At 37.9% G+C, this 24,169-nt stretch overlaps 1 non-coding gene across 1 annotated transcript; it reads left to right on the top strand.

Annotated features, from left to right (window-relative positions):
* Positions 1-8,531: 8,531 nt before the first annotated feature.
* On the top strand, positions 8,532-8,603 carry TRNAM-CAU (transfer RNA methionine (anticodon CAU)). The gene has a single exon. It is a non-coding gene; the product is annotated as a tRNA-Met (tRNA).
* Positions 8,604-24,169: the final 15,566 nt, after the last annotated feature.

The following is a 24,169-nucleotide window of genomic DNA, read 5'->3' as shown; positions in this document are numbered from 1 at the left end:
TATAGTCTTTTCTGATTAGTCAATTTTTCAGATCTGATTTCTAATTGGTTGTGATTTGTGACAATTAATTCATTTCCAATTGTAGTGACCTAATTTATCCTATAAATAAGATTCTTTTTCTCATAATTTATCCTAAACTTTGATTTTTTGTTTTTTGCATTTTATTCACAAAAATAATTTAAAAAAAATTAAAATAAAATATTACCTCGGAAGAGGAACTGATATTGAAGAGTCAATTCTCTTATTTGCGCCTTGAGGACAAGGCTAATGTTGTAGGTGGGGGTGATGATAGGAATGAATCGAACCCCCCAAGTGATGACTGGGATGTGTTAATTAACAAGGATAATTTTGGACCTAAACAGTGGAGGGTATATGTGAGAAAGAATAAGAAATGTCCAGTTAATTAGTATTCTCGAAATAAATTAGAGTCTCATTTAATTTGTTAGTATTTTCAAAATAAATAGGAGTCTCAGTTAGTTTGTTAGTATTTCCAAATAAATAGGAGTTAGTTTAGTATTCCCCATATAAATAGGAGCGTATGGGGCAGTAGCTAAGTATGCTATTATTTTCTGTTTTTCATATTAGGGTTTGGGCAGTGATTCAATGAATATTGTTATAGTCTTCAATGCGTATTGTTATACTCTTTTATGATTAGTCAATTTTTCAGATCTGATTTCTAATTAGCTGTAATTTGTGACAATTAATTCATTTCCATTTGTAGTGACCTTATTTATCCTATAAATAAAATTCTTTTTCACATAATTTATCCTTAACTTTGATTTTTTGTTTTTTGCATTTTATTCAAAAAATAATTTAAAAAAAAATAAAATTAAAATATTTCCTGGGAAAAGGAATTGTTATTGAAGAGTCAAATCCCTTATCTGCGCCTTGAGGACAAGGTTAATGTTGTAGGTGGGGGTGATGATAGGAATGAATCGGACCCCACAAGTGATGACTAGGATGTGTTAGTTAACAAAGATAATTTTGGGCCTAAACAGTGGAGGGTATATGTAGGAAAGAATAAAAAAGGTCCAGTTAAATAGTATTCTCCAAATAAATAGGAGTCTCATTTAATTTGTTAGTATTTTCCAAATAAATAGGAGTCTCAGTTAGTTTGTTAAAATTTCCTGATAAATAGGAGTTAGTTTAGTATTCCCCATATAAATAGGAGCGTATGAGGCAGTAGCTAAGTATGCTATTATTTTCTGTTTTTCATATTAAAGTTTGGGCAGTGATTCAATGAATATTGTTATAGTCTTCAATGAATATTGTTATAGTCTTTTCTGATTAGTCAAATTTTCAGATCTGATTTCTAATTGGCTGTGATTTGTGACAATTAATTCAATTCCATTTGTAGTGACCTAATTTATCCTATACATAAGATTCTTTTTCTCATAATTTATCCTAAACTTTGATTTTTTGTTTTTTTCATTTTGTTCACAAAAATAATTTTAAAAAAATTAAGATTAAAATATTACCGGGGAAGAGGAACTGTTATTGAAGAGTCAATTCTCTGATTTTCGCCTTGAGGACAAGGCTAATGTTGTAGGTGGGGGTGATGATAGGAATGAAACGAAACCCACAAGTGAAGATGGGGATGTGTTAGTTAACAAAGATAATTTTGGGACTAAATAGTGGAGGGTATATGTGAGAAAGAATAAGAAAGGTCCAGTTAATTAATATTCTCTAAATAAATAGGAGTGTCATTTAATTTGTTAGTATTTTCAAAATAAATAGGAGTCTCAGTTAGTTTGTTAGTATTTCTAAATAAATAGGAGTTAGTTTAGTATTCCCCATATTAATAGGAGCGTATGGGGCAGTACCTAAGTATGCTATTATTTTTTGTTTTTCATATTAGAGTTTTGGCAGATATTCAATGAATATTGTTATAGTCTTTAATGAATATTGTTATAGTCTTTTCTGATTAGTCAATTTTTATGATTTGATTTCTAATTGGTTGTGAATTGTGACAATTAATTCATTTCCATTTGTAGTGACCTAATTTATCCTATAAATAAGATTCTTTTTCTCATAATTTATCCTAAACTTTGCTTTTTTGTTTTTTTGCACAATTTATTCACAAAAATAATTTTTAAAAAATTAAAATTAAAACATTACCTGGGAAGAGGAACTGTTATTGAAGATTCAATTCACTGATCTGCGCCTTGAAGACAAGGCTAATGTTGTAGGTGGGGGTGATCATATGATTGAATCGGACCCCACAAGTGATGAAGGGGATGTGTTAGTTAACAAAGATAATTTTGAGCCTAAACAGTGGAGGGTATATGTGAGAAAGAATAAGAAAGGTCCAGTTAATTAGTATTCTCCAAATAAATAGGAGTCTCATTTAATTAGTTAGTATTTGCAAAATTAACAGGAGTCTCAGTTAGTTTGTTAGTATTTCAGAAGAAATAGGAGTTAGTTTAGTATTCCCCATACAAATATGAGTGTATGGGGCAGTTGCTAAGTGTGCTATTATTTTTATGTTTTTCATATTAGGGTTTGGGCAGTGATTTAATGAATATTGTTATAGTCTTCAATGAATATTGTTATAGTATTTTCTAATTAGTCAATTTTTCAGATCTGATTTCTAATTGGCTGTTATTTGTGACAATTAATACATTTCCATTTGTAGTGTCCTAATTTATCCTATAAATAAGATTCTTTTTCTCATAATACATCCTAAACTTTGATTTTTTGTTTTTTGCATTTTATTCACAAAAATAATTTTAAAAAAATTAAAATTAAAATATTACCTGGGAAGAGGAACTGTTATTGAAGAGTCAATTCTCTGATCTGCGCGTTGAGGACAAGGCTAATGTTGTAGGTGGGGGTGATGATAGGAATAAATCGAACCCCAGAAGTGATGACTGGGATGTGTTAGTTAGCAAAGATAATTTTGGGCCTAAACAGCGGAAGGTATATGTGAGAAAGAATAAGAAAGGTCCAGTTAATTAGTATTCTCCAAATAAATTGGAGTCTCATTTAATTTGTTAGTATTTTCCAAATAAATAGGAGTCTCAGTTAGTTTTTTAGAGTTTCCAAATAAATAGGAGTTAGTTTAGTATTCCCCATATAAATAGGAGCGTATGGGGCAGTAGCTAAGTATGCTATTATTTTTTGTTTTTCATAATAGGGTATGGGTAGTGAGTTAATGAATATTTTTATAGTCTTCGATGAATATTGTTATAGTCTTTTCTGATAAGTCAATTTTTCAAATCTGATTTCTAATTGGCTGTGATTTGTGACAATTAATTCATTTCCATTTGTAGTGACCTAATTTATCTTATAAATAAGATTCTTTTTCTCATAATTTATCCTAAACTTTGATTTTTTGTTTTTTGCATTTTATTCACAAAAATAATTTAAAAAAAAATAAAATTAAAATATTACCTGGGAAGAGGAACTGTTATTGAAGAGTCAACTCCCTGATCTACGCCTTGAGGACAAGGCTAATGTTTTAGGTGGGGGTGATGATAGGAATGAATCGGACCCCACAAGTGATGACTGGGATGTGTTAGTTAACAAAGATAATTTTGGGCCTAACCAGTGGAGGGTATATGTAAGAAAGAATAAGAACGGTCCAGTTAATTAGTATTCTCCAAATAAATAGGAGTCTCATTTAATTTGTTAGTATTTTCCAAATAAATAGGAGTCTCAGTTAGTTTGTTAATATTTCCAAATAAATAGGAGTTAGTTTAGTATTCCCCATATAAATAGGAGCTTATGGGGCCGTAGTTAAGTATGCTATTACTTTCTGTTTTTCCTATTAGGGTTTGGGCAGTGATTCAATGAATATTGTTATAGTCTTTAATGAATATTGTTATAGTCTTTTCTGATTAGTCAATTTTTCAGATCTGATTTCTAATTGGCTGTGATTTGTGACAATTAATTCATTTCCATTTGTAGTGATCTAATTTATCCTATACATAAGATTATTTTTCTCATAATTTATCCTAAACTTTGATTTTTTGTATTTTTTGTGTTTTATTCACAAAAATAATTTTAAAAAATTAAAATTGAAATATTACCTGGGAAGAGGAACTGTTATTGAAGAGTCTATTCCCTGATCTGCGCCTTGAGGACAAGGCTAATGTTGTAGGTGGGGGTGATGATAGGAATGAATCGGACCACACAAGTGATGATGGGGATGTGTTAGTTAACAAAGATAATTTTGGGCCTAAATAGTGGAGGGCATATGTGAGAAAGAATAAGAAAGGTCCAGTTAATTAATATTCTCCAAATAAATAGGAGTGTAATTTAATTTGTTAGTATTTTAAAAATAAATAGTAGTCTCAGTTAGTTTGTTAGTATTTCCAAATAAATAGGAGTTAGTTTAGTATTCCCCATATAAATAGGAGCGTATGGGGCAGTAGCTAAGTATGCTATTATTTTCTGTTTTTCATATTAGGGTTTTGGCAGTGATTCAATGAATATTATTATAGTCTTCAATGAATATTGTTATAGTCTTTTCTGATTAGTCAATTTTTCAGATCTGATTTCTGATTGGCTGTGATTTGTGAAAATTAATTCCGTTCCTTTTGTAGTGACCTATTTTATCAATCATTCATGCAATTCTCGTCTATAATTCATGCATCGGCATCAGCTCCAACATTAACATCAACATCACTCCTCATGAATTATTCATCAATTCAATCGAGCATAACATTTAAAAGTTCTTTCATCATCATTAATCATCACATAATATTACACTTTAAGAAAACAATTTATTCACGCTCTTAAATTCATATTTATTCTCTTAGAGCGTCACCATGAGATAGTATTTAACGTTAGCTTTCCAAAACTTCAAATCGTGTCCCAAACAGATTCACAAAACTCAAGTTTTGATAAAAACCGTATTTGCACAAGGTCTGTCTGGTCGTGACGGGTGGACAGTCACAAAGCTGACAATCGTCGGCTCGCTGGATGCAATTACGGGAAGACCATCACAAGGATGAAGGACATCACTGCTACAGAATGCATAATTCTGTTTTTTTTTCACCGTTGAAGGCATTTCGGACCTCCGATTTTTATTCTGTAAAAACTCGAATGCTCAGAATTCGACACACAATAATTCTATAACAATTATACAACAACCAAAACAAATTATGCATAACCAACATCAAATTATCATCAATCAATCATGGAATTAAGGTTATGTTCATATGTCTAAAATACATCAATGGAAACAACCAAATTCAGAATTCATACCAATAACTTATGCAAAATATTCAGCATGTAACATAGCATGAATTTACACATTTAACATGGCAATTATCACGGATTTTATATAATCAACATGAAACTCATGAAAACACAACAATTGTGAATAAAACCTAGAGGAAGGTGATGATCTATCTCTACCTTTCATATAATACACCTATATTATAGTAGTTACCCCTTACCTTAATTTATAGTCATGGTGACTTTCTCCTCCCTCGAGCCTTTTTTCTTCTCTTCCCACTTGCCTATTTCTCTCACTTTTGCAACTTTTACGTATCACTGAAATTGACTCCCTTCTCCCTTGACTACTTATTTTGACCTAAACTATAATTAATTTTCTTTTTCACACTTTTACCCCTCCATTAATCTCCACTTTCTTATTTTTCCCTTACTTTTTTAATAATTATACTTTTTCCCCAATATCACTATTCCTCTTATTTTTCTATTGATTTAATTAATATTCTACTAATTTAATTAAATAAACTAATTAAAATTCTAATAATCTCCAAACACTATATAACACATATTATCACCAATTAAATTATTAAAATCATATTAAATCCTTTAAATAATTCAATAAAGCAATAAAATTCAATTAAATAAGTTAATTGAATTCGGGGTGTTATAACTCTTCTCCACTTATAGAATTTTCACCCTCGAAAATTACCTGAACGAAACAACTATGAATAAGACTCTCTCATCTGATTCTTGAGTTCCCACGTCACACTCCCATCAGTAGGTTGTTGGGGGAGTTTTTCACTAGGAAGAATTGAATATTGTGGGACTTCTTCTTTTTGAAGCAACACCTTTGTGAGAGGTACACCACATATTCACCTAAAATCTTAAGGTGATAGGTGGGTGGATTATCTTACTTATAAATGCTCAGGTCTCCACATTTCCAACCAATATGGGACTATTACCCACACTACTCACACTTGATACATTCTCAACACCCCCCTCAAGTGTGAGTTTACAATGCTCCCCCTAAAGTGGAAGCTCTTCTTACTTCCACAAACTATTGTACCGCACAGAACGTTTCTTATTCACCACCTTGGTGACGTTGACAGTCTTCAACGAAACTTTTCTTATTCACCACCCTGGCACCGTTGACACTCTTCAATGGAATGTTTCTTATTTACCACCCTGGTGGCGTCGTTGACTTTCGATACAAGTAAGTCGATCCCTTTCTCGAACCAAAGGCTCATGATACCATTTGTTGGGGGAGTTTTTTGTAACACTCGATACCGAAGAGGGCGAAGAGTAGTTACATGTAACACTAGAGGACAAAGGAGTGGTTGTCGGTGCATGATGCATGACAATGAGACACTCCTAGCAGCTTCTAGGGAAAAAACTGAATTAACATCGGAATGAGAGGAATCCTGAGGTTGCATGGGTATGAGACTGCATGGTTAAAAGAAGGCTTATAAGGATTGATCGGTGTTATCTATACCAATAAGATGCATCTTATTTTCAATAGTCTAACAGATAAGAACTCCAAAATTAAGTATGCTTGACTTGGAGTAGTATTTGGATGGGTGACCTTCTGGAAAGTTTCTCGAAAAGCGTGTGAGTGAGGACAAATCATGTTGAAAAGACCCGTGTTGGTTTGTGGGGTTAGTCGATAATCCTGAAATCAATATGGGGTGTTACAAATGATATCAGAGTCAACTATTTCCCAGTACGATGTGGTTCAGGGACGAATCAAGCGGAAGCTGGTGGGCATGTAACACCCGGGGCCGAAAAGGGCGGAGAGTGGTTACATGTAACACCCGAGGGCGAGGGAGTGGTTGTCGGTGCATGAGGCATGACAATGAGACACTCTTAGCAACTTCTAGTGGAAAACTGAATTCACATCAGAATGAGAGGGATCCTGAGATTGTGTAGGTATGAGACTGCATGTTTGAATGAAGGCTTATAAGGATTGATTGGTACTATATATACCAACAAGATGCATCTTCTTTTTGATAGCCTAACAGATAAGAACTTCATAGTTAAACGTGCTTGACTTGGAGTAGTATTTAGATGGATGACCTTCTGGGAAGTTTCTCGGGAAGCGTGTGAGTGAGGACAAATCATGCTGAAAAGACCCGTGTTGGTTTGTGGGGTCAATCGATAATCCTGAAAGCAGCCCGGGGCATTACATTTTTCACTATGGAGCATTGAACATTGTGGGACTTCTTCTTTTTGGAGCAACACCTTTGTGAGAGACACATCACATATTCATCTAAAACCTTAAGGTGATATGTGGGTGGGTTCTCTTATTTATAAATGTTCAAATCTCCACATTTCCAACCATGTGAGACTATTACGCACAATACTCACACTTGATACATTCTCAACATAGGTCCTCCCCACACAACCTTCACCAAGACGATATTTTTATCTCTCAAGTGTTTTGCTTCCCGATCATTAATTCGCAATTGTGATGTGTTCAAGATGTTTATATTTTTTAACCGAGGAACTCAATAAACAAGAACATTTTAGTCAACATATACAAGATCGTGTAGGACTAAGAAACTAAAATCCATCCCAAATGATTTTAAGGTTGGTGAAATAGATAGAGATGACTTGATTGTCGTGTTTAATTGAATATAATATTTTAATAAATTAAAGAATAAAAAATGATTACCCTTGTTATAGAAAATTTGAAAACCGAGCCATAGTTCCAAGACGTTGTCGAAATATATTGTACTTTGAGCTATTATAAGGGTTTGTGATTTTAAAAGATTAATAATAACCAATTTGATATTATTTCAAAATTATTATAAAAAGTCAATTGATATTTTAGATTGTATATTGTATTATTCATGTATTATAATGAGACAAAAAATTTAAATTCTTTATATTTATTTATGTATTATTCTATATTTTAAAAAAAATTTACTTAACAAATTATTTAAAAGATTCTCGTCATTTTAATAATTTTTTATAAACAATGAATTTTGGTAAGTTGTTTTAATTTAAAAAAAAATATTATCCTAATTATAATCTCTAATCCAAATTCTTGTAAGTCCAACTCAAAATTAGCACTATCAAAATCTAAACCAAACTCATGCTTAATTATTTGTCAGTTTTTTTATCAAGCTAAATGTACATTTGTGTTGGGGTTACTGAGTTCTTGGGGAAAAAGTTAGTTTATTTTTCAAGTAAATGAAAATAATTTCAAATATTTGAACTAATTTAAACTATCATTATTCATTATACATAAATACTTAACAGTTATGCAAATAAAATGTTTAAGAGATTGCATGTGTTGCACAGTAAATACCTTCTATTAAATAAACTAAAATTGCACTTACTTTCAACAAATCAGAGTGGCGCAGCGGAAGCGTGGTGGGCCCATAACCCACAGGTCCCTGGATCGAAACCAGGCTCTGATAATGATAATTTTTTTTTCATTATATTATGTTGTTGTTCTGTTACTTTTCAACCGTTGGATTACACACTTGTTGATCCGCTACTTTTTAATCACGGTTCGATTACAAATTACTTAATGTTATTTCACCATGTAATACACAATAGTATTCTTTGAAGGTGATATGAATATGTATGTATATAGGACTGAATTTTATTTTGATTTTTTTTGCTCAATAATTATTTTATTTGGATCCTTGTGGCATATATATATTAGAGATCAAGATTGAAATTTAATTTTTAATATCAAATACAGATACTCTCCCGTTTTAAATATACAAGCAACAAAACATCTCACTTAATTTTATTAAAGTTTCTTGTTGTAATCAAAAGAATAGTTGTTTTGTTTTTTTTAAGGATAAACAATTGCTCTTTTTGACTGGCATTAAATTCAAAACATAATATGAATTTGCAAAATACTAGGAAGAGGAGAATCATAATAGTTTCCACTTTGTTGTTTTTAAAAATAAAAAAAAATTATTTACATAGTTAAACAACTCATCGGATCATTTTTCTTCATGTGTCTAGTAGTCCTAATATTATGATAAGTGATAAATTTAATAGAATGTTCTAAAATATAAGATAAAAATGCATTATTTGTCTTAGATGAATTTGATCATTTTCTTCATGTGTCTACTTTTATAGTCTCTCTGTATTGATCTAAAAGGTCTACTTTACATTGTCTGTTATTTCTATATAATCTTGTTCTGCTATTCTAAATTAAACGCGGAGTTGAGCTAGCCCATGCTAAGTTGAGCTAGGCAGGTCAAATGAACAAGTTTAGTTAATCAATTTCTATTAAAGTCTATATACCTTTATTCTTAAATAGATTGACTAATCACATTCCAAAGTTTACCAAACATAAATCCTATTAAGTATATGTTTGGGTGAGCTTCTAGCAAAACAAATGCGCGGAGGCACCACATTTCGAGACCAAAATACGTAAAAATGGAGAAGCTCCAAATTAGAGCAATAAAAAAACGCGTGTTAGGGGGGCTGCCTAACGTGGTTCCAAACAGACGCTAAAATGTAGACTTTTTATCATCATACCGGCCTATACCAACTCAATATTATATATAATTGTAATTTTTTTTTGACATTTATTGAAACAAAACGGTTTTCAAGAAAAATGATAGGAGACAAAGAAGAGAAAAAAGAGATAGAAATTGAATTGTAAAAGAGAAATTTATATTGAGTGAAGCTGTTGTTTTATATCATACAATGTATTTATATAGGCAACTAAAGCTCATTCCTAAAATTATACAAATCCACTCAAGTCCAAAACATAAAACAAACAAAGTATAAAACTATAAGTTACATTTTGACATAACAAATATATCTTGTATTCAACTCAATCGAATACAACTGACTTTTATACCTCAACTAACTATTTCAACATAGTCAAATGCTAACTTTCAACAGAACATCGAATTACAACTTCTACCACACCTTATAATTCATGTTCTCGAGACTTCTCATCCTGATGCTTTTCTTCAACCTGTTGAACATGAATTTCTTCAGGGGTTTGGTGAGTATGTCAGTTAGTTGTCATTTTGTCTTGCAATGCTCAAGTTCAATCTTTCCTTTGTAAACTTGATCTCTCATAACATTATATCTTCTCTCTATGTACTTACTTCAACTATGACACACTAGATGATTCGCCAGATCGATAGCTGACTTGTTATCGACAAATAATTTGTTTTCCTAGGTTCCATTATCTTGAGCTCTTCGAGCAATATCTCTATCCATGTTGCTTGAGATGTTGCATATGATGAGGCCACGTACTTAGTTTCACATGATGATAAAGCCATAATTCTTTGCTTCCTTGAGCTCCATGAGATTGGAGCACCTTCGATCATGAATATCTAGCATGCAATACTCTTCTTCTCGTCTTGGTCTCCACTAAAATTTGAATCAGTGTAGCCATATACCTCTGCATATGTGTTGGTCTTGTTTCTTCTTGGCATCAACGCACCATCATCAATCGTACCTTTGATGTATCTCAACACTCTCTTAACTGCAGTGAGATGACATTCTTGAGGTTTCTCCATGAATATGCCCAACAGTCTGACATTTTGAAAAATATTTGGCCTAGTATTGCAAAGATACCTCAAGGATCCAATGATTTGTTTGTATAGTGTTACACTCACAAACTCATCATTTGTATCCTTCCTTAACTTTACTCCAGTTTCTAATGGCGTAGCAACTGCACTACAGTTACTCATATTGAACCTCTTCAACATATATTGGGCATACTTCTTTTAGTGCATGCGCACTCTTTCACCTGTGTCTTTAAACTTCATCCCGAAGAAATATAACAAATTCCCTAGGTCGGACATTTCAAACTCCTGCATCAACTTCGACTTGACTCTTCTTATATTTTCTTCATCTGCACATGTAATCAATAAGTCATCTACATACATGAATAAGATGATTAAACCGACCTTGTCTGCATCATTGACATACACTTTATGTTCAGAGACACACTTTGTGAAACCTGCTTCGACCAGGAAGCTATCAATTCTCTTATTCCAAGCTCCCAGAGCTTGCTTCAAACCATAGAGGGCCTTCCTTAATATGTACACCTTTGACTCTTGCCTTTTGGTTTTGAATCTTGGTGGTTAATTGACATGAGCTTCTTCTTCCAAAGGTCCATTCAAAAATTCTGATTTTACATCCAACTAATGTATCTTTCACCATCTATATGTTGTTGTTGGCACAACAATTCTGATTGTCTCCGGTCTTGTAACAGGTGCTTACACTTCGTCGAAATCAATACCAGGTTTTTGAAGAAAACATCTCGCCACTAGTCTTGCCTTATGCTTGGAAATTTCACCATTTGGCATTTGTTTTAGCTTGTTGTAGCAACCTGAAAAATACAGTGTGCGAAAAAACAACCGGCGAAAGAAAATGACCAAAGAGTCGCCACCGTGCGTTATTTATCCCAAAGGAGGGAAAGGAAACGCTCGAAGTAAACCTGAAAAGAGGAAAGGAAAAGACAAGGTCTCGCAACCAAATCTTGGGTTCGGGAGTCGGTTATGCGAAGGGAAGGTATTAGCACCCCTACGCATCCGTAGTACTCTACGGGATCCACTTTTGTAGTTCTTGTCTAAAGGGTGTGAGTTTATCTTGTGCTGTTTACCCAAAAAAAAGGTTAAACGAAAATGACTCGCGCGGATGTCGCATCCACTGCATACGTATCTCATCTGAATATGAGAATCAGAGTCTTCGTAGCTCGGCTGACCTATGGGTTGGGGGGATGTGTGCTCGCTAAGACATCGCGTCTTATGCCTACGTATCTCATCTGGAATGAGAATCAGAGCAAGCCGTAGTTCGGCTAACTACGGGGTTATGGAGTGGGTTTTGGACGAACGACGTTACTACGCAATCTACCGGATGCTCGACCTTTGGAGACTTACTCACCTGTAGTAGAAGGAGTAAACGTGAGTTTAGGAGAAGAAAAATCAATGAAGGGTTAGGGTTTGGTGAACTCATGCAAAAAGGCAGTCCTTGACGAAGGAACCTGTAAAAAAAAACACACAAAAACATTGCCTCCTATCGAGGTCTTCCAGCTAGGAAAGCAGTAAAATGCGGGAAAAATGTAAAAGTACCACGCGGATAAAGATCCGAAGTAACAGCAGTTAGAGGAATGGGAAACCCAGGGATCCTTCCAAGCTAAACACCATCAAAGAAAGTGAGTCAGTACAGGTAATCGGAATGAAACCTCCAGGGGGTATCCCACAAATAAAGTGGAAAACCACGCAAGTTATCCCTGCAAAAGTCATGTGAGCCCTCACAAAAACTCAACAAACAGGTTAGAGACAAAAAAATAGGGTAATCAAGGGTTGCCCCCAAATCAAAATGTAACCACATGAATCATGCCATTAAAATTCACAAAAAAGACATGCATCAAAAGGGTATCAAATTCACCCATAATACCTCATACATTTAGAGCATTCAAATTAAAGGCATAAAGATGATGGATATAGGGCAAACCTAACTGGAGAGCTTGATTGAAATTGAGTTGCACCCGTGAGGTTTACAAAATAATCTTTAGGGTTTATGTGAGGCAGAGGTGATTCTGTGCAGTTGAGTTCCCTTCAGGGTTTGGAGGCTGCTCTGAACTCTGTTAGCTCTTCTCTCACTATCTTTTTCCTCAGGGTAATAGGAATAGAATCAATATTTGTTTCACTGAAACTCTAGTATTTATAGCCTAATATTGGTAGCTTAGTGGGATTTTGAGAGAGGTCCAAGTCTGAGATTTTTTCTTTTATTTATTTATTTATTTATTTTTAAATAAAGTTTCTTGGATCTAATTCTGATTGACATGATGAAATGCAATGTATCTAATGTTAAATGACCTAAAAATGAATGCCTGCATGAGGTGTAAAGCGTATGCTTCCAGGAAAAATGAAGGGTAAATTTTGGGGTATTACAGCTGCCCCTATTCAATCAACTGGAGACCTGGAAAGAAGATAGCAGCGGCTTTCGTGCTTTCGAGGTATCAAGGGATTGAATACAATAAAAGCCCAAAAATTTGCACTGAAGTGAAGTGAAGTAACAATGTCTGTCAGAATCGGCAAAGAGGTGGTCTTGAAAGAAGAATCCGTCTGGTACGGTGAGAGTCAGTCTGAATACCGAAAAAGAATGTTAACTTGGATACCAAAATAAATGGTAACACAAAAATAACCATGGCCTGAATGCCGCTCATCAGTCTGAATACTGGAAATGACTTCGATCTGAACATCGGGAGATATGAGATTATTAATATCGGTCTGACCACCGAGAGGCTGGCCTGAATGCCACAAGTTGCGTCGACCTGAACGTCGGAAACTTCTTCGATCTGAACATCGGAAAATTGGCCTGAATGCCATAAGTTGCATCGACCTGAACGTCGGAAACTTCTTCGATCTGAACATCGGAAAATTGACTTGAATGCCACAAGTTGCATCAACCTGAACGTCGGAAACTTCTTCGATCTGAACATCGGAAAATTGGCCTGAATGCCACAACTTGCATCGACCTGAATGTCGGAAACTTCTTCGATCTGAACATCGGAAAATTGGCCTGAATGCCACTTCGGTCTGAATACCGGAAACTGGCCTGAACGCCACTTCGATCTGAATATCGGAAATTGGCCTGAATGCCACAAGTTGCATCGACCTGAATGTCGGAAACTTCTTCGATTTGAACATCGGAAAATTGGCCTGAATGCCACTTCGGTCTGAATACCGGAAATTGGCCTGAATGCCACTTCGATCTGAATATCGGAAATTGGCCTGAATGCCACTTCGGTCTGAATACCGGAAAATTGGCCTGAATGCCACTTCAGTCTGAATACCGGAACAACTTCATGCCTGTCAGCATCGGCAGAAATAGGGAAAGATAATAGAGGCGGCGCATGGGCCAATGACACTTGCTGGGGATAACAAAGGTAAGTCATGAACAATCTTCAGTCTGAGTACTGGAAACAACTTCTAGCTTATCACTTGGGATACCGAGAATGTTTTATGCTTACATGCGTATGTTTGAATTTTTCAATGGCGTAATGCTCCATGAAAATGGAAATGCTACGCGATTTGGAAGGATGCAATGCAATATGATTCTACATGCAGGGATGCGAAATGCTGGGTAGAATGCCAAGCTGAGGCAAGGGGATCTGCTGGGGAAATGATCACCATCTTCTTGACCCTGGCAAGGCTGCTGGAGATGCACAGCGCAAAGAATTATGTGGGGAAATGACCCGCCACACGGTGTTCTAGCAATGACGAAATGCCGAGATTCAGACTGGGGAGAGAACGACACTGAAAACCTGCTGTTGGGGAAAGCGATAGTGGTTCTGGCAACCACGATCTGCGAGAGATGACTCAGCAGGGGAAGCAAACACTGATACGGTACCGAGGTTCTGCTTCAAGGAAAGAAACCATGGATCTGGCATTGGGATTATCGATTTGGCCTCGAACTCTAAGGAGCAGCCACTTCTGCTGGGAAGATACAGTCTGGCACTGTCAACTCCGCTGGGGATATACAGTCTGGCACTGTCAACTCTACTGGGGAGTGTATGTCCTGAAACAAACGCTTGGGGAAGTACAGTGGTGAGAACCTGCTGGGGATTGAAGAATCCAACACTCTGATCAGCTTTGCAGGGATAAGACACCGGATTCGTCTGTTGGCGACTTCACTGGGGAAGATATTCACGGTCATCTGCAGGGGATTTTAAGGAAATGCCCCGAGGGTATCTGTTCTGAATAGACGATCCAAAGCACTTAAAATTTACAGCAATTTTAAATGTTTATTAAGCATGTACCTGTAAAGCCCTTATGTGTCATGATGCAATGTTTATCAAAAATTCGGACGTCATTTTTGCAAACAAAACCGTAAAATGAAAATGAAAACAAAGATATACTGAATAACATGATTTTATTGATTGAATGGCCTCTGAATAGGCATTTACATCAGGAAGCAATCCCTGGAAAGAGGTAATCGCACAAAAGATAAAAACAGAAATTAATCTAATGGCAATGTGAAATGGATTTCTATTGGGTTCCAATTCTGCTATGACTTGCCTGTCTTCAAGATCCTCCAGATGATCAGCCTTCTGAAAAGGTGATTGGGCTGTTTCCTACCTTTCGAAAAATTCTAATCATCGACATGAGATGAGATTCAGAACTAACTCAGAACGTAGTCATTCGCTTAATCCCTAACTTTTGCCTGGATCGCCCTTTTCGGGTTTTCAATCCATCGGGATACCCATTTTTGCCTAAGTTGCCTTTTCAGGTTTTCAACTTACCGGGTGTACGATCTTTTCATTTTTAATCCCTAATTTTTGCCCGAACCTTTTCATTTTCTTGGTTCGTCGGGATGCCCATTTTTGCATGGACTATTCTTTTTACTGTCCAGCGGGTCTATTTTATGCGAAGTATTTTTTAACTGCGTCTGAGTTCACAGGGGAAGTGAAGTTTTCACCATCCATAGTTGCAAGCATTAAGGCCCCACCATCAAAAACCTTGGTGACAATATACGGTCCATCATAGTTAGGAGTCCACTTGCCCTTGTGATCTGTCTGAGGAGGAAGGATCATTTTCAACACTAATTCTCCGACTTGGAAACAATGAGGACGCACTTTCTGATCAAAGGCTTTCTTCATCCGACTCTGATACAACTGCCCATGACAAATGGCTGCCATTCGCTTCTCTTCGATAAGACTCAACTCATTGAACCTTGTCCGAATCCATTCGGCTTCGTCTAACTTGACATCCAACAGGACTCTTAGAGAAGGAATCTCCACTTCAACAGGTAGGACTGCTTCCATACCATACACCAGGGAGTAAGGGGTTGCCCCAATCGACGTACGTACTGAAGTACGGTACCCATGCAAGGCGAAGGGTAGCATCTCATGCCAATCTCTGTACGTGACGACCATCTTCTGCACAATCTTCTTTATGTTCTTATTTGCCGCCTCAACAGCGCCGTTCATTGAAGTTCTGACACAACTCCTTCATCATTTTGCTGTTGAGATTAGAACCATTATCAGTAATGATTCTTTCGGGAATCCCATAGCGACAAATGATTTCTTTCTTTATGAAACGGGCAACCACATGTCTGGTGACATTCGCGAACGACGCTGCTTCGACCCACTTGGTGAAATAGTCGATGGCAACAAGGATGAAGCGATGCCCATTGGAAGCAGTCGGCTCAATCTTTCCAATCATGTCAATGCCCCACATAGCAAACGGCCACAGCGAAGTCATCACATTCAGAGGATTTGGAAATCATATCGTCCACATAAACCTCGATTTCATGATGAATCATATCATGGAACAGAGTCACCATAGCTCGTTGATATGTTGCTCCAGCATTTTTCAGACCAAACGGCATCACCTTGTAGCAGAAGGTGCCCCATGGGGTTATGAAAGTTGTCTTTTCCATGTCCTCTAGTGCCATCTTGATTTGGTTATAGCCAGAAAAGCCATCCATGAAGGAGAATACCGAGAACTGAGCTGTATTATCGATGTGAGGTAATGGGAAATCATCTTTAGGGCTAGCTCTGTTCAGATCCCGATAGTCGACACACATCCGTACCTTTCCATCCTTCTTAGGTACTGGGACGATGTTTGCAACCCATGGCGGATAATTGGTGACTGCTAGAAACCCTGCATCCAACTGCTTTTGCACTTCTTCCTTTATCTTGACAGCCATCTCTGGTCTTGTTCTTCTGAGCTTCTGCTTGACCGGAGGACAACCTTCTTTGAGAGGCAAGCGGTGTACCACGATGTCTGTGTCCAGCCTGGGCATGTCCTGATAAGACCAGGCGAAGATGTCAACGTATTCTTGCAGCAATTCAATCAGCCCTTTCTTCACATCATCTCCCAAAGCAGCCCCTATCTTGATTTCTCTCTTGGCGTCCTCGGGGCCGAGATTAATCACTTCAGTAGGCTCTTGATACGGTTGAATGACCCTTTCTTCCTGTTGGCAAGTTCTTCAGGGAGTTCACAGTCTTCATCACCCTCTTTTTCAGCTTGAAAGATTGGATTTTCAAAGTCGAAGCGAGCCATAGCAGAACCGTTATCAATAGGATCCGGTGACGTGCATCTGCATGAGTGATGGTATGTGCTTATGAGTGTGAAAGAAAAAAGTGGAAACTAAACAAAACATTGCCATTTTTTTATTTTGAAAAACTGCAAAAATAGAAAGACAGGGAACGAAATATTTGAATGCAAAAAGACATCCTTTATTTATGATAAAAAATGCAAGTGTCACATAGATGAGCCCTACAATGAGTCATTACGCCCTGGGCGGAACGTAAGACTTGGACATGCATGAATAAACAAAGAAAATTACTCCTTCAGAAAAGTGACTTGGACAATCTCCTCAGAAGACCAATTGTTGGTGACTTCACCCGAGATCCTCGGACGCACCCAGTTGTCGATGTCACAATCACTATCCCCACCCTCTTCATTGATTGCTGATACCTGGCCATACTGAAAGATGCCAGCGCTGGAGAAAGTAATCGGCCCCTGATGAGTCTGAAGTGTTGAAGTTGTAGAAGTCAGAGATGGCTGGTACCCAATCCCGAACTTGTCATCTTTCATTGGTAATTCCAACAGACGCCCCCAACTGGGAGCAGCACCTGAATCCACCACGGCCTGTGCCTGCTTAAAGGATGAGATAGAGGCACCTGCTTTAACCTCTTCCACCGGAGCTGCATCCTTGATTTGAACTGACTCAAAATCCTGACACAGAGTCTCATGAATTTCACCTTCTACTTCTACATACTTGAATGTAGACAGGTTACTGACCAGGATGTCCTCCTCACCACAGACGGTGATAATTCGTCCGTTGACCGGAAACTTAATCTTCTGATGTAGAGTTGAAGAGACTGCCCCAGCATTATGGATTACAGAATCAGTAGGAACAACATCTGCGAATTCATCAGTAGCATCTTCAAACCCTTCTTCCTCAACCCCTTCCACAGACTCTTGGACAGACAAATCTTCAACCTGGAGGATACCTTTGTCGAGCAAGGCCTGGATACCCTGTTGTAGCTTCAAACAACCTCCACTCTGAGTGGCACAATCCAAACAATCCTTCCCACAACCGGGGAAAACATCGGCCTTCAGCAAGCATCCTTTGATATCCAACAATGGAGTCTTCAACTTCAACACATCCTTAATGGACTTGGCTTTTCCTTCCATCATATTAATGTTTGCACCACCATGCGGCGGCATGGGATTGTTGACGACATTAGGAGCCGGTGCAAGGTTGATGGCTTTTGAATCTATGAGGTCCTGAACTACGTGCTTAAAAGCTTTGCAGTTCTCAATGTTATGGCCAGGTGCCCCAGAGTGGAAGCTACACCTAGCGTTGGCGTCGTAACCCACCGGAAGTCTACCAACAGGAGGAGCCAGAGTGCGCAATTGCACAAGTTGTAGTTGTTAAAGACTAGAAAGCAACTGAGCGTACGACATTGGAAGGGTGTCGAAACGCCGGTCCATCATCCTTTGCCTCTGTTGATAGGCGGGTCTGTTACCCGGTTGTTGCTGCTGTTGGTACTGAGCTGGTTGAAGTTGTGGTTGTTGTTGTTGTAGTGGTGCTGCAGCTGGAATGGTCACAGCCGCAACATACGGTTGTTGATGATAATTCTGGAAACTGTTCCTTCTAACACCTCTGTTCTGATAGGAAGTCAAAGAATTCACTCCCCCCTCTCTCTGCTTATGCCCTCCAATGAACGACTTTTTTACCCCTGATGAAGATCCAACTCCATTTTGGATCTTGCAGGTCTTCAGGCAATTCTCCACCCTCTCTCCGGTAGAGACCACATCAGCAAAGTTGGAGACATTGCACCCCACCAGACGCTCCAGATAAGGTCCAGGCAGCGTATTCATGAACATGTTGGCCATTTCCTTTTCCAACATAGGAGGCTGAACACGGGAAGCTATCTCCCTCTAGCGTCGAGCGTATTCCCTGAAGCACTCATTGCTTTTAAGAGACAGATTCTGAAGTTGAGTTCTGTCCGGAGCCATGTTTGCATTATACTGATACTGCTTTACGAAAGCCTCCGCCAAATCCCTCAAGTAGCGGATATGGGCTCTGTCCAGCCTCAAATACCATTCCAGGGATGCCCTAGCTAGGCTGTCCTGGAAAAAGTACATAAGCAACTTTTCGTCATCGAAGTATGCAACCATTTTACGGAAATAGGCTTGCACATGAGTTTTGGGGCAAGAGCTGCCATTGTATTTGTCAAAGACCGGGACTTTGAATTTCGGTGGCACTCTCACACCTGGGACCAGCCCCAAGTCAGCAACATCTACTCCCAGAGGATTCTGTCCTTCCACAACCTTCAACCTCTCCTCTAATCTTCTAAACATGGGGTCCATGCCATGGCCCATGCCAAAGTCTTCCTGAAGTAGGGGGAATTGATCGGCCTGATCATCATGGACGAGTTGTTGATCAAGGTTGACATGTGGGATCGGGATAGGCCCCGGTCCATTGGGACCATTAGCCTCTCCAGCTGGAGGATCATCCAATGTCCCTGGTTGAGTAGCGGAGGGATTCCTCTACATCATCTGTCTGAGCTCTTGCTGTCCCTGAGCCACCCCTTGAACCACATCCATGAATTGGGTCATGCGGATCCTCATCTCAGCGAGCTCTGCTTGTACACCTTCCATTGCTCTCTGTTGATTCCTTCGGGTACCGTATCGGTGAATGCCTGAGTCAGCTATCTTGCTGATGGAACACCAAACAACTGAGAACACTGTGGCGGTACCTGTTATGCAAGACATGCGGATGACTATGCAAATGCAATGACATGTTTATCAATTCCAAAAGGCATTCTACCCCCTTGATTCCAGTCTCACATTTGATAAACAGTGTAAGAAGAAAACCCCGACTAGAATCAAGAAGAAGATGTAAACCCCCTAGAAATGGATAAACATGTGTTAAATGATATGAATGCAGAATGATGTGATGCAATGATGTGAATGCAACGTAGTGGCATGGAAATCAAGATTGCTGTATTTGCTTGAACATCTGTCGGGTTGCACTGTCTGAAGAGAAAACCCACTGAAGAATATAATGTAAGATCAGATCTCTGCTCCAGAAAACCGGGTTGGTCGGAGGTTAAGGTTTCCTGAATTTAGCCCGCCCCTCACTGGTAGGTTCTAAGAACAGAAGTTCGTCAGCTTCAGCCCTTCAGTCGCGAATAATACGTTTACCACTGAAGGTTTGGTATTATTACGGGACAAAAGACCTCCATTGACTCCCCTCAACAGGACATCCTAATAGCAAGTTCCCAGTCTCGGGATCCTCGGATTGAGCAGCGAGAATGCGCCCACCAGAGCTAACATAATCACGTCTCGGAGGAGAGGCCTCGACTGAGTTCTCGGGAAATGGTCACCAGAGTCGACGATTTCTAGAGGAACATCCTGCCATTACGGAACACCCGTAAGACATAATATATCCAAAAGAAACCTCGTCTGGGTGTGGTTCTTCACGAACGACTTAACGTAGCAACACGCCACGCAAGCCTCATGATTATCCACTCTAAAACCTGTGTGTACACTCAAGCCTGGGTAATGGGCTTATCTCTCATAGAACACCCCATCCCAACAAACAAACAAACAGATCCAACAGATACAACAGATGCATGCAAACAGGTAAACAAATAAATGTACAAAAGCATGAACACCCAATAAACAAGAAATCGCACAAGTTAGGAGGGACTCGCTTAGGGAAGATGGACCAGCAAGAGGTCAACTTCTTAGTGTCCCCAGCAGAGTCGCCAGCTGTAGCAACCTGAAAAATACAGTGTGCGAAAAAACAACCGGCGAAAGAAAATGACAAAAGAGTTGCCACCGTGCGTTATTTATCCCAAAGGAGGAAAAGGAAACGCTCGAAGTAAACCTGAAAAGAGGAAAGGAAAAGACAAGGTCTCGCAACCAAATCTTGGGTTCGGGAGTCGGTTATGCGAAGGGAAGGTATTAGCACCCCTACGCATCCGTAGTACTCTACGGGATCCACTTTTGTAGTTCTTGTCTAAAGGGTGTGAGTTTATCTTGTGCTGTTTACCCAAAAAAAAGGTTAAACAAAAATGACTCGCGCGGATGTCGCATCCACTGCATACGTAACTCATCTGAATATGAGAATCAGAGTCTTCGTAGCTCGGCTGACCTATGGGTTGGGGGGATGTGTGCTCGCTAAGACATCGCGTCTTATGCCTACGTATCTCATCTGGAATAAGAATCAGAGCAAGCCGTAGTTCGGCTAACTACGGGGTTATGGAGTGGGTTTTGGACGAACGACATTACTACGCAATCTACCGGATGCTCGACCTTTAGAGACTTACTCACCTGTAGTAGAAGGAGTAAACGTGTGTTTAGGAGAAGAAAAATCAATGAAGGGTTAGGGTTTGGTGAACTCATGCAAAAGGGCAGTCCTTGACGAAGGAACCTGTAAAAAAAAACACACAAAACATTGCCTCCTATCGAGGTCTTCCAGCTAGGAAAGCAGTAAAATGCGGGAAAAATGTAAAAGTACCACGCGGATAAAGATCCGAAGTAACAGCAGTTAGAGGAATGGGAAACCCAGGGATCCTTCCAAGCTAAACACCATCAAAGAAAGTGAGTCAGTACAGGTAATCGGAATGAAACCTCTAGGGGGTATCCCACAAATAAAGTGGAAAACCACGCAAGTTATCCCTGTAAATGTCATGTGAGCCCTCACAAAAACTCAACAAACAGGTTAGAGACAAAAAAATAGGGTAATCAAGGGTTGCCCCCAAATCAAAATGTAACCACATGAATCATGCCATTAAAATTCACAAAAAAGACATGCATCAAAAGGGTATCAAATTCACCCATAATACCTCATACATTTATAGCATTCAAATTAAAGGCATAAAGATGATGGATATAGGGCAAACCTAATTGGAGAGCTTGATTGAAATTGAGTTGCACCCGTGAGGTTTACAAAACAATCTTTAGGGTTTATGTAAGGCAAAGGTGATTCTGTGCAGTTGAGTTCCCTTCAGGGTTTGGAGGCTGCTCTGAACTCTGTTAGCTCTTCTCTCACTATCTTTTTCCTCAGGGTAATAGAAATAGAATCAATATTTGTTTCACTGAAACTCTAGTATTTATAGCCTAATATTGGTAGCTTAGTGGGCTTTTGAGAGAGGTCCAAGTCTGAGATTTTTTCTTTTATTTATTTATTTATTTATTTATTATTATTTTTATTTATTTATTTATTTATTTATTTATTTATTTTTTTAAATAAAGTTTCTTGGATCTAATTCTGATTGACATGATGAAATGCAATGTATCTAATGTTAAATGACCTAAAAATGAATGCATGCATGAGGTGTAAAGCGTATGCTTCCAGGAAAAATGAAGGGTAAATTTTGGGGTATTACACTTGTAAACCCAGTTCACATAAATTGGCTTCTTGATTGAATCTTCGACAAGCTCCCTGGGCTTGTTCTTCTTGATTTCCCTGAGTTCTTCTTTCATTGCTACTAACCAATTCAAATCATTCATGTCTTGATCCTAATTATCTGGTTCTTCTTCAACCATCATCATCGCTTCTTCTATTAAGTCACCATTTGCATCGACTGCTTAAGTTGGAAATCTCTCATATCCAGCTAGCCTTGTCGACTCAGTTCTTGCTCTAGTCGATCTTCTAACATTTTATTCAGGTGGTTTTTCATTTTGATTGGTTGGGACTTCAGTTTTTTGGTCTTCTTCAAACACAGTTGTAACTGTATCTGACTCCTGTCAGACTGACCTATGACTCAAATCCCACCTTTTTTCTCCATCTAGTAGAACATCTCGATTGATCATAAGTTTATCATCATTTGGTGAGTACAACTTGTATGCAATAGTTGAACGATAACCTATGAGCACCATAGCCTGACTTTGTGAAGGTGAGAAAAACAAGAAAGGGGGGGTTTGAATTGTTTGAAAAATAAGCGCTTTTGAAAAATGAAATCACACAATGATTTTATACTGGTTCGCTTATAACACAAAGCTACTCCAGTCCACCCGGCCAAGGTGATTTCGCCTTCAACAAGGACTTAATCCACTAATCTTGAAAGATTACAAACAACCCCTAAGAGAGAAGAAAATCTCTTAGTCCTCTCAAGTCTACAGACTACCAAGAGTCACTTGAGGAAATCAAATAAAAATAAGATACAAGATGTGTAATCTAGAGTGCTTCTAAGAAAGCAAATATTACAAACTTAAGAACAAATTTTTCACTTGATAAGCAAAAGCTTAGTGAAAATCTTTGAAGAACAAGGATGTTTTTTCTTGAGCGTGATATAATTTCAGTATAGTTTTGGCTAGTGATTTCTTGTTTACTGAATGAGATTTCTTCTCTATTTATAGGAGTTGAAGTAGAGTTGAAGTAGCGTTGAATCTGTTGGATATTGAGATGTAGTTACGCCATTCCATTAATAGCTTCTGCAGTAGACTTTTTCTTTTAGAAGTGACTACTTACCACAAGTAGTATCTTCTCTCTTGGAAGTGGAGATTAACGTCTCTTTCTAATTGAGGAAATCCATTTGCAGAACTTTAACTTGGCTTAAACGTTACTTCATCATGATTAACAATTCTGATTAGAGTCTTCGTGTATCTGGAGAATCTTGCTTCTGATGTTATTTCTTGAAAGTTCAGATGGCGCTGATAACTTCCAGAGTTTACAGAGGGCATTAGTTCAGAGTCAGAGCTTCTAGACTTTACTTCATGTTCAGATGCTTCTGATACTTTGTAGTTTTGTCCAGAGTCAGAGCTTCTTGAATGAGATTCCTCTTTAGATGCTTCTGATACTTGAGATTTTGCATCTGATCTTGTTTTGCATCTGATGACATCATCAGATTTATTTCTTCTTTCTTTAGAACCCTGCACACTTAGAAACTTTTCGTTAGGGTGCCATTTTTGGTTTCATCCTTTGTTATCATCAAAATCATGGAATCTGTTGTAGAACAATTTTTGTTCTTACAATCTCCCCCTTTTTGATGATGACAAAACAAATAAAATTA

The sequence above is a fragment of the Lathyrus oleraceus genome, chromosome 3, assembly GCF_024323335.1.
Source record: "Lathyrus oleraceus cultivar Zhongwan6 chromosome 3, CAAS_Psat_ZW6_1.0, whole genome shotgun sequence".
Taxonomy (NCBI): domain Eukaryota; kingdom Viridiplantae; phylum Streptophyta; class Magnoliopsida; order Fabales; family Fabaceae; genus Lathyrus; species Lathyrus oleraceus.
The sequence above is the reverse complement of the archived record's forward strand: the minus strand, read 5'-3'. Positions and strand labels throughout refer to the sequence as shown.